Raw genomic sequence first — 10,112 nt, 5'->3', positions numbered from 1 at the left:
TCCTCTACTTTTAAGTGTTCATAAACTGATTTAGCATTTTAAAAACCACCAGCAATGTGCTTGATGGTGCATCAGCTGTTTCAATGATATTAATTTTAGAACTGTTTGTAACAGTAAACATTCTGATTAAAATGTCAAAGGTTGTTATTTGGACGAAAGGAAGGAGAATTTACATTTTTACTTCATCTGCTTCTATCCCAGTTGAATTTCTTTACAGCTTCTCAGAATGTTTTGACATCTCAAAATATACCTGAAACTCATTGATTGTTTTGAAAATTTACTCAAACTGGGTTAGTGGAACACAGCCGATTTAGTGGATTTTGTGGCTTCTCTTTAATTTGTTGCTGGGAGTAGGGAAATAAAATAATGGATATAATATCGAGAGTGTTAGATATTGATATCTGCTTAAAAAGCTTATTTAAATGATGCTATTTATGGAGCAACCTTGTGAGTTTGACAAATGTGGTCTGAGCTAATGAGATCCTCCTGATCTCTCATGTTTGAGATCGTTTTTAATTCTGTTGATGTAATGGTATGCACTCTACAAGTCCTGTCTGAGTATCACACATAGAGAATGATTTCAGGATAGAGATTAGAATGGAATTGAAAATGGAATATTATATCTTTGACAAGTGAATATTTCCAATTTATGTACTGCACACTGGAGCTTTAAGAAAAGTAATGAAAATATCTTTCAAATTCAGATTGGTTTTTCAACTAGGCTTTTAAAATTACTACCTTCATATCAGTCTTGAAAGGCAGAATAATTTTATAGACAGATAACAGGCTCAAGAACTTATTTTGTTTTAAGACCTAATTACATTCTCTTAAAATATTGTATTATTGTTGTAAATTATACATGCTCATGATATTTAATGATATTTTATTCAATAGTACAGTTATTAATCAAGTGATTTGATTTTAAAAGTGAATACCAAATACTTTAACTTCTCACAAGCACGGATATAAAATACTTAAAATGGACTTTGCCAAGAGAGGGCTGAAATAACATTTCAGAGTCAGAGAAACCATACTATTATTCATTATTATCTTGAGTAACAAACAAGATATCTCTCAATATGTTGTTTTTGTTGATGATTGCCTTCGAGACGAGCACAATACATAGAGACCCTGTGAATAAAAAGCCTGAAGCCCCTCTACAACTATTGACATTTGTCAAAGTTCATAGAGTTTCTGGAGGCATGTTATTTAGGAAGTGGATGCCACTCCTGCTTCCAAACCTGTCATAGTATGCTATTGTTTTTATGTGCCACTGAATTGCCTATAATATATAGCAACCCTATGTACAGCAGCTCTGAAGCCTTCCATGTCCTGAGCCAGTCTCACTAACTCTAACACACCAACCCCCATAGCCCCAGTTACTCTATCAATTCATCTCATCTGAGGTCCCACTCTCCTGCACTGTCCATCCACACTTCCAAGCATGATGTCCTTCTCCAGAGACTGATCTCTCCTGGCCCTGTACCCAAAGTAAGTGAGGCAGAGCTTCAAAATCCTAGCCTCCAAGGAAAGACTTGGTTCACCCTCTCCAAGACAGAACTATTTGTTTTCTTGCCATTCCATGGTATGTTCAAGACTGTTCTCCAGCACCACAAATCAAAGGCATCTATTCTGTTATCCTTAGTCGTTGTCTAACTCTCTGAAGCATTACAAGTAATTGAGAAGACCATGGTCTGCATTAGGTGCACCTTTGTATCTAAACTAACATCATTGCCCTTCAGCACTCTGGAGAGGTCCATGACAACAGATTTTCCAAATGCAATTCTTCTTTTGATTTCCTGACTCCTGGTTTTAAGAGTGTTGATTATGGAACTGAGCAAGCTGTAATTACTAACAACCTCAATCTTTTCTCTATCTATTATGGTGCTGCCAATTGGCCCAGTGGAGAGAATATTTGTCTTCTTGATGTTGAGCTTCAATCCATATTGAAAATTGCAGTCCTTGACCTTTCACAACAAGTGCTTCAGGTCTTCTTCAGTTTCAGCAAGTAAGGTTGTGTCATCTGCATATCGTAGGTTGTTAATGAGTCTTCCTCCAATCCTGGTGCCACGCTCCTCCTCTTAAAGCCCTGCTCCCCAAATGATCTGTTCTGCATACAAATTGAAAAGGTACATGGACAGCATGCATCCCTGACACACTCCTTTCCTGATTTTGAACCATGCAGTGTTTCCTTGCTTTGTTTCGAGGACTGCTTCTTAATCCAAATATAGGTTTTGTATAAGCACAATCAAGTGCTCTGAGATACCCATTTTCCTCAATTTTAGCCACAATTTATTGTGATCCACACAGTCAAATGTCTTTACATAGTCAGTGTAACATAGATACATATTCTTCTGGTACTCTCTGCTTTCTGCCAAGATCCATCTGAAATTGGCAATAATGTCCTTAGTCCCATGACCTCTTCCAAACCCAGGCTGTATTTCTGGTAGTTCTCTGTCAATGTCCTGTCCAAGTCTTTAATGGATAATCTTCAGCAGGGTTTTGCTAGTGTGTGATATTAGTGATACTGTTCAATAATTTCCACACTCTGTTGGGTCACCTTTTTAAAAAAAATGCAAATAAATATAAATCTCTTCCAGTCAGTTGACAAAGTATTTGTCCTCCAGATTTCTTGACACAACTTGGTGAGCACTTGCAGGGCAGTACCTGTTTGCTGAAAAACATCACTTGGTATTTCATCAATTCCTGAGGCTTTATTTTTTTGCCAAGTCTTTCAGAGCAGCCTGCATTTCTTCCTTCATTACCATTGCTTCATGCTTATATGTTGTTTCTTGAAATTCTTCTGTGTCTGCCAATTATTTTTGGTACAATGACACTGTATGCTCTTTTCATCTGCTTTTAATGCTTCTTGAATCATTCGATATCTTGCCTGTAGCATCCTTAAGGATTGCAACTCGTGGTTTGAATTTATTCTTTAGTTCAACTTAAGAAATGCTGTGCGAGTTTAGCCCTTTTGATTTTCTGACTCTAGCTCCTTGCACATTTCATTATATTGATAATGTTAAGTTCCTCTCAACGTTAAAAACACTTAAATTGAAAAAACTTAAATTCTGTGGAAAATATATCTTCTTTATTGAAGTCATTTTCTTGTAATTCTGGAACTTCTACTTATGAAAAGAAACTCTTATTTATGTCTCTGCAGGGAGAAGGTGATACCCCTTAAATGTGCATCATTTTTTTAAAATTTTTTTTATTTTATTATTTTTGTGTGCGTGTACCATCAAATCAGATCTGACTGGTACAGGAGGAGATTGTCCCTCCTTCCCCGGCAGAGCATCTGGTGGATTTGAACCATTCCCCTCTGGGATTGTAGTTGCAGCTCCTTGCCACTAGGCCACCAGAGCTCCCCTTAAATGTGTATCATTGACATCAATAAAACAATTATTTTATATTTCCATCAGTTGTTGTTTTATGTCATTGAGTTGACTACAACTCTTAGCAATCCTATGAACAGAAGGTTTATACAATAATTGTGTCTCCATCTTGTTGAGCGTCTTCTTATCTTTCTCTAACCCACCACTTTTCCCAGCATGATGTCTTTTTCCAAGGACTGGCCCCTCCTGACAATATGCCCAAAGTACGTGAGGTCAAGTTTCACCACGCTTGCCTCCAAGAAGCATCCTGGTTGCACTCCCTCCAACACATTTGTTCTTTTGATAGTTCAGTACTCTTCTTCAAAACCATAACTTAAAGCATCAATTCTTCTTCTATCATTCTTTGTCCGACTTTCAGATGCATGGGAAGGAATTGAAAAGAACATGGATTGAATTAGGTAAATTTTTGTTTTAAACTGACATTTTTGCTTTCTAGCTCTTTGGAGAGGTCCTTAATGGTAGGTTTTCCCACCACAACATGTCTTGATTTCTTGACTACTGATACTAAGAGTGTTAATTTTGCATCCAAGTAAGAAGGAATCCTTCACAGTGTCAATATTTTCTCCATCTATCAAGACGTAAGAAGCTGTGCTGCAATCCCAAAGGCACATGGTTTGAGGTCAACAGCTGTTCCATGCAAGAAGGATGGGCAAACTCTCCCGTGTTATTTACTGCCTCTGAAAACCTTCCAGAGTGTCAGCTCCAACTCTATGGTAAACAACAACAAAAATATCTTGTTTGTTATCTCTTGGTGCAGTGATGAAGATTTTTGTTTTCTTGATGTGAAGGTGAATCCATATTGAAATCCTTGCTCTTCTGCAGCAAATGTTTCAAATCCTTTTCACTTTCTACAAGCAAGGCTGTGTCATTTTCATAAGGTGATTTCTTCATGATTCTTCCTACAATCCTCATGTTACACTCTTCTTCCAATAGTACAGTTCTTCTATTAGTTCAGCTGATGTCCATTAACTAACCGTATGAACAACAGATTTGAACCTTGCCCTATCCTGTGCCATCTTCATCATCTTTTATTTGATAATTATTGTTGTTTTTGAATACCATAGTCGGAAATGACCCATAGCTGACCCTCCAACAACTATTCAGAAGCAGTTAATCACATGGAAGGAGATTGCTCATCCGTTTCTCTCTGCAGCTGGATTTGAACAGCATGCATTTGGTTTTGCAGTATAGCTTCTTACCACTAGGCCACTAAAGCTCTCTATTAATACTGCTGTGGCTATGCAACTTCAAGTCAGAACTAACTCATAGCTCACCCTCTGGTGGGTTTTCAGAGGCAGTAAATCACACAGGAGGAGATTACTCATCTATTTCCTGAAGAACTGCTGGTGGATTCGAACCACTTGCCTTTAGGTTGACAGCACAACTTCTTACCACCAGAGCTGCTCATGAATTAATAGTGCATAATTTTTCATATTTTTGTTGTTGTTATGTGTCATCAAGTTGACTACCACTCATAGCTTTTATTTTAAATGATAATATTTATTATTTTAACTGCTAAATTAGAAATGAAAATAAAAACACTCAGAAAAAACCATACAACTTGAAGATTATGAATTAATAAAACTATCCATTGAAAAAGGTTAAAAGGGGCTTATCCTGTAAGGATTGCAAAGATTACACATACAAAGGTCTTCAAAGGTGGGATCATTGATAGTGGCTGTCATGTGTAATTTACATACCAATGGGAAGTTTAAAAACAAAGATAATGGTGTATTGGCTACTTCTGACCTCTTATCCAGAAGGTATGGATGGAAAAGACAGCATAAAATACCTATAAACTAAAGTTTACAAAAATCAAGCCTATAAAACCAAGATGCTTAGAAAATGTTGACATTTACTCTTGAAAGGAGAGCCCCATTTTATGATGTTTGAAACCATTCTTTCTCTTGCTGGATGGTTTCCTTTGAGGGGAGAGGTTTTTTTCTTCAGTAGTAGTTTTCTTCAGTTTTGATTTATCAAACTTCTCCACTTCGGACAAGTCTGGCTTGTTGCTCATTTTGCCTAAAGTTTTGAAGATCCTTTAAAACTCAAGTTGGAAACTGAGATACTGTCTCTCACAGTGAGGTTCTCTCATATCTTTGTAATTTAAAATAAAAGTTTTATTTTATACTGGTTTACTTACAAAGTTTGCATACATTGTTTTTTCACACTGAATCATTCCCATTTCCTTTACCCACTCCTCCCTCCACCCATCAAATTGTGTGACCCTATGATTACCACCCCTACCCATTCTCACCCATCTGTCTCCACCCTCCCTGCCTTGCATCCTCCTATATGTTCTATAATAATGCTGAGTGAGTTCAGTTCCATAAAGACAAATACTATATAAAACCATTATTATTGAATGAGTATGAAGATCCAAGAGACAGGAAGGGTGGAAGCAGAGGGGTGAAGATGGGGGCATAATTATTAGCTCGCACAATTTGATGAGGTGGTGAAGGAAATGGGAAAGATCTGGTATGAAAAATAATGTATTCGAACTCTGTAAATAAGCCAGTGTAAAACTTAAAAAACATGGCCTAAAACATTATTCATCCTAATGGGACTGAAATAGTCTTAGGCTTCAGACTTAAGAAAGAAATAAATCAAAGAATAAGAGAAAAAGCTTAAAAGCAGCTTTATTAAGGGGAACTTCCAGATGAGGTTCCTTGTTCTGAAGATGCAGAATAAGGAATTCATACTTCTGAACATATTGGGGAGGGTTTTATAACAGAGTCTTTAGGGAGGGGAAAAGGGACTTTCCACTGTGATTTATGGTTCTTCTGTTCTACTATGTGGGCAAGGCTGTTCACTATTTTTGACTACATGTGTACACTTTGAATTATTCATTTCCCCCCTTGGCCCCTGTCTGGACCTAACATCTCAGCCTCTTTATTGATAAAAAAAAATGGTGACATATCATTCTTCTAGCTACTTCCTGTTGATCAGGGATGAAGATCTGGGGCTCGGAGTTTGGATTGGATTGGCCCAGGATTGGTAGCCAGGGTGAAATAAGGATATAATAGCAGCTGATTCACTGTCAAGTTGGTCATTTTGTTTATCCTGTGAAGTAAGAATTTTTAAAAGCAGGAAAAAAATTAGTAAAAATATGCTCATGATTACATTTGGTCTTAGAAAAGGAAGAACCAAGGTTAGAAATGGGTTCTCAAGCCAATTTGGGAAAAGGCTTGTAGTCTTCTGACTGTTTTTTAACTCTTCAACTAATTTTGTTTAGAAACATTTTCATCAACCAGTCTCGATTTGTTCACATAATAGCAGCGTTCCTCTCTCAAAAACAAGTGGGTACCCCATTTCTCAGTTGTCAGGAGATCTAATGCTCTCTGATTTTGGAGAGTAACCTGCGCCAATGATGTCAACTGATATTGGAGGGAGGCTAGGGAGGCAGATGTTGTTTTTAGGGCTATGGCCAAGAGCTCCTCCTGCCAGCCCTCTGGCAGCGGCAATGGAGGCTAGACTAAATCCAATCACGATTGGGAGAAATACCACTCTTTTAATTTGGAGAGCAGGGAGGAGACAAGTTAATTCAGATTCACTATACAGCGTGAGCTGGGTATGGCTGTTACAGAGAAACAGGACCTCTTTGGGGTGGAATTTATGCATCTGTATAGGGTCCCATCATGCCAAAAGTGTTGTCCTGGATCACCTACAGTGTGCTTGCTTATGCTAACATTGCATATACAATTCCCATGTTCCATTACAGAGGGTGTAAACAAGGAAGTTATATAGCAGATGTGAGTGGGCTTAGTCTGCCTATCAGGCTCTGGTTCCCAGAGGGAAATGTGTCCTAGAATGGCAGAGCACTCAGTTTGGGCTGATGGAATAGCTTGAGGTGTTTGGGTGGAGTGTGGTCTAGAGAAATTGATTGGTACTGCTGCTAGCAAAGGTTATTGTAAAGAGGCACACAGAAAAAAAAATGGGAAAGGTTGGTCATCATCTGACTTTGGTTAAGGACTTGTCAGGTGCTCTGGATAATCTGGACCCAGGACGAGGGACTGCATGGTTTGTGGCTCTCTAGAGACTTGTTCTATCATTGTTTGCTTAGTGTATCTGAGTGTTGGCATTTAGAATGTATTCTGTGCTTGTGCATATTGTGCTAGAGGGCAAGGAACTATGTCCAGTAGGATACAGTTTTTTTTTAACCCAAACCTGCCACCTGGTATTCCAGGGTTCTGAGATATGAAGGTGGAAGTTTCCCTGTTCAATATATATTAAAAAAACCACCTTCGGTATTATAAACAGCATGGGTCTTACATGACCAATACAGACAACCCCCATATTTCTCTGGCCATCACCGACAGTATTAGTGGACTTGGTGATATAGGAAGCAAGCAAAGCATCATCCATAGGATGAGATTGCCTTAGGTGATATTGAAATGGTGATTGTTCTTTGGAATCCCTTTTGAGAGCAGTCTGCTGAGCCAATGAGGTATGTGTTTGGAGTAGACTGCTGGGTGGAAGTTTCTCTTAATTTAAACTTCCATATGTAAGAATTACCTAGGGCTTGGGTGCTGAGTGAAGCAAAGAATAGTGGGACCCACCATCTGAGAGGTGTAGGAAACTTGCTCAGTGAGAGGAGTATATTTGACTTGAGAAAAGTGGTGACGATGGGGGTTACCTACAACCTTAACTGCTGTTGAGGTAGTTAAGATGACTACATAGGGTCCATCCCAGTGTGGTTGGAGATGCCTGGGTGCACACCACTTGATTAGAATGGCGTCTCCTGGAGCAACTTCAGTGGTTTGGTCTAGACTTTCAGATGAAGGTTTGGATATGCAGCAATCTGCCTCTTCCCAGAATAATTGCCTGAGGAGGGAGAGATAAGGAAGGTATGATGCTAGAGGAGGGAGTTTGATGGGTAAGTTATGATTCAACAGGAATGGTTTGCCGTATATTACTTCAACGAGGCTCAGGAAGGATGGTGAGTGGGGTGTTGTTCAGATATGGGCTAATGTTTTAGGAAATAAGTCAATCTAAGACCTGTGTAACTTGACAGTTAATTTGGTAATATGGGACTTAATGAGTCCATGCATGTGCTCTACTTTGCCTGAAGACTGGGGGCAATATGGTATGTGCAGTTTGCAGCAGATACCTAAAGAGGATACCTGCTGGGTGACTGGAGACAAAGCTATCACTGTTGTCTGATTGTATAGAAGTAGGGAGGCCAAATGTAGGGCTGATATGCTGGAGTAGAGCCTCAGCAACCTCATATGCTATTTGTCACTAGGTGAGGAAGGTTTCAATCCATTTAGAGAATGTATCTACCATAGTTAGGAGATACTTATATATCTTATGGGTTGGCATATGGATGAAATCAATCCACCAATCCTGTCCAGGTATGTATGGGGAGTGTGGGCCAGATGTTCCCCTGAATATTCACTAGTTTACAAGTAAGATATGTGTCCTGCACTGACTCAGTGGTCCAGGTCCAGGAAGGGGAATGAAACAAAGATTGGAGGAATTTTAAAAGAGCTTTGATTCCTACATGTAAGGACTGATGCCCTTGTGTTACAATATCTACTTCTTGTTCTTGAGGCAAAGCTGCTTCGCCATGTACCATGATCCATCCGCTGGGAGTTAGGTGGCCTTCCATTTTGAAGCAGAGACTGCTTTTCTTCCATAGTGTATTTTGTATGGAGATTTGGAATGGTGAAAAACAGAATTGGGATAGTCTGTTTTTGTTGTGGTAGTTGCAAGGCCAAAGTTTTTGCTATATGGTCTGCTTTGCTGTTTTCCTTGGTAATAAGGGAAGAATCTGATGTCCTTTGCAGTGAATTATAGCAAGCTGCTTGGACAATTGAAGAGCTTTTAACAGCAGAGTAATCAATTTACTATTGACTATGGGTGAGCCGTTTGTTGTTAAAAAGCCTCACTCGTGCCAGATAGCAACGTGGCAATGAGCAATTAAAAAGACATATTTAGAATCCGTGTAAATGTTGACAGTCAGGCTTCTAACTAGATGTACGACTCTCATTAGGGCAATAAGTTCAGCTTTTTGTGAGGTTGTGCCCTCAGGAAGTTTGCTGCTTTTCATGCCTTGTTGATGGAGATTACAACATAGGCTGCCTGATGATAACCTTCAGAGGTCATACAAGAGCTGCCATCTACATACAAACAGAGTATGGTCTGGATTTGGGATGGGTTGGTCAACTAGAGAGGGAAGTAAAGAGTCCATACCTTCAAGGACTTCAGGGCCGCTATGGACAAAAAATGTTGAGGTATTTACTGGAATTAGAGTGGCCAGAGTGAGTGATGGCAATTGAGAGAGGCAAATATCAGGGTTTTGATGAAAAGTAGATGGAATTCCTGTATCTACCCAGAAGGAAGTAAGGATAGAAAATTATGTGAAAGTAGATCCAGAGTCTATGGCTTGAGAATACCTGCAGGGGGCTTCTCAAGGTAAGTTTAAGTGTTTCTTTAATGAAAAGAGCTGCAGCTGCTAGAGCTCATAAACAGGGTTGCCACCCTATCAAGCTTTAGCTATCCAGCTGCTTAGATATATATGCAATGGGGGTAAATTTTGGTCAAAGGGGCTGACCCAAAAAGCCAACAGCAATACCTTGTTTTACACCAATGTATGGGTGCAAGGGTTTAGAGCAATTCGGTAAAGTAAGGGATGGAGACTATAAAAGGAAATATTGAAGCTTGAGGAAGTATCCTTTAACTATTTGGGGTGAATCTAGGGGACCTTGTTGGGTG

General features: G+C 39.1%; 1 pseudogene; it reads right to left on the bottom strand.

Annotated features, from left to right (window-relative positions):
* Positions 1-5,275: 5,275 nt before the first annotated feature.
* Positions 5,276-5,412, bottom strand: LOC102849406 (annotated as a pseudogene).
* Positions 5,413-10,112: the final 4,700 nt, after the last annotated feature.

This window comes from Elephantulus edwardii, unplaced genomic scaffold (assembly GCF_000299155.1).
Source record: "Elephantulus edwardii isolate Elephantulus edwardi_28Jun2011 unplaced genomic scaffold, EleEdw1.0 scaffold00016, whole genome shotgun sequence".
NCBI lineage: Eukaryota > Metazoa > Chordata > Mammalia > Macroscelidea > Macroscelididae > Elephantulus > Elephantulus edwardii.
The sequence above is the reverse complement of the archived record's forward strand: the minus strand, read 5'-3'. Positions and strand labels throughout refer to the sequence as shown.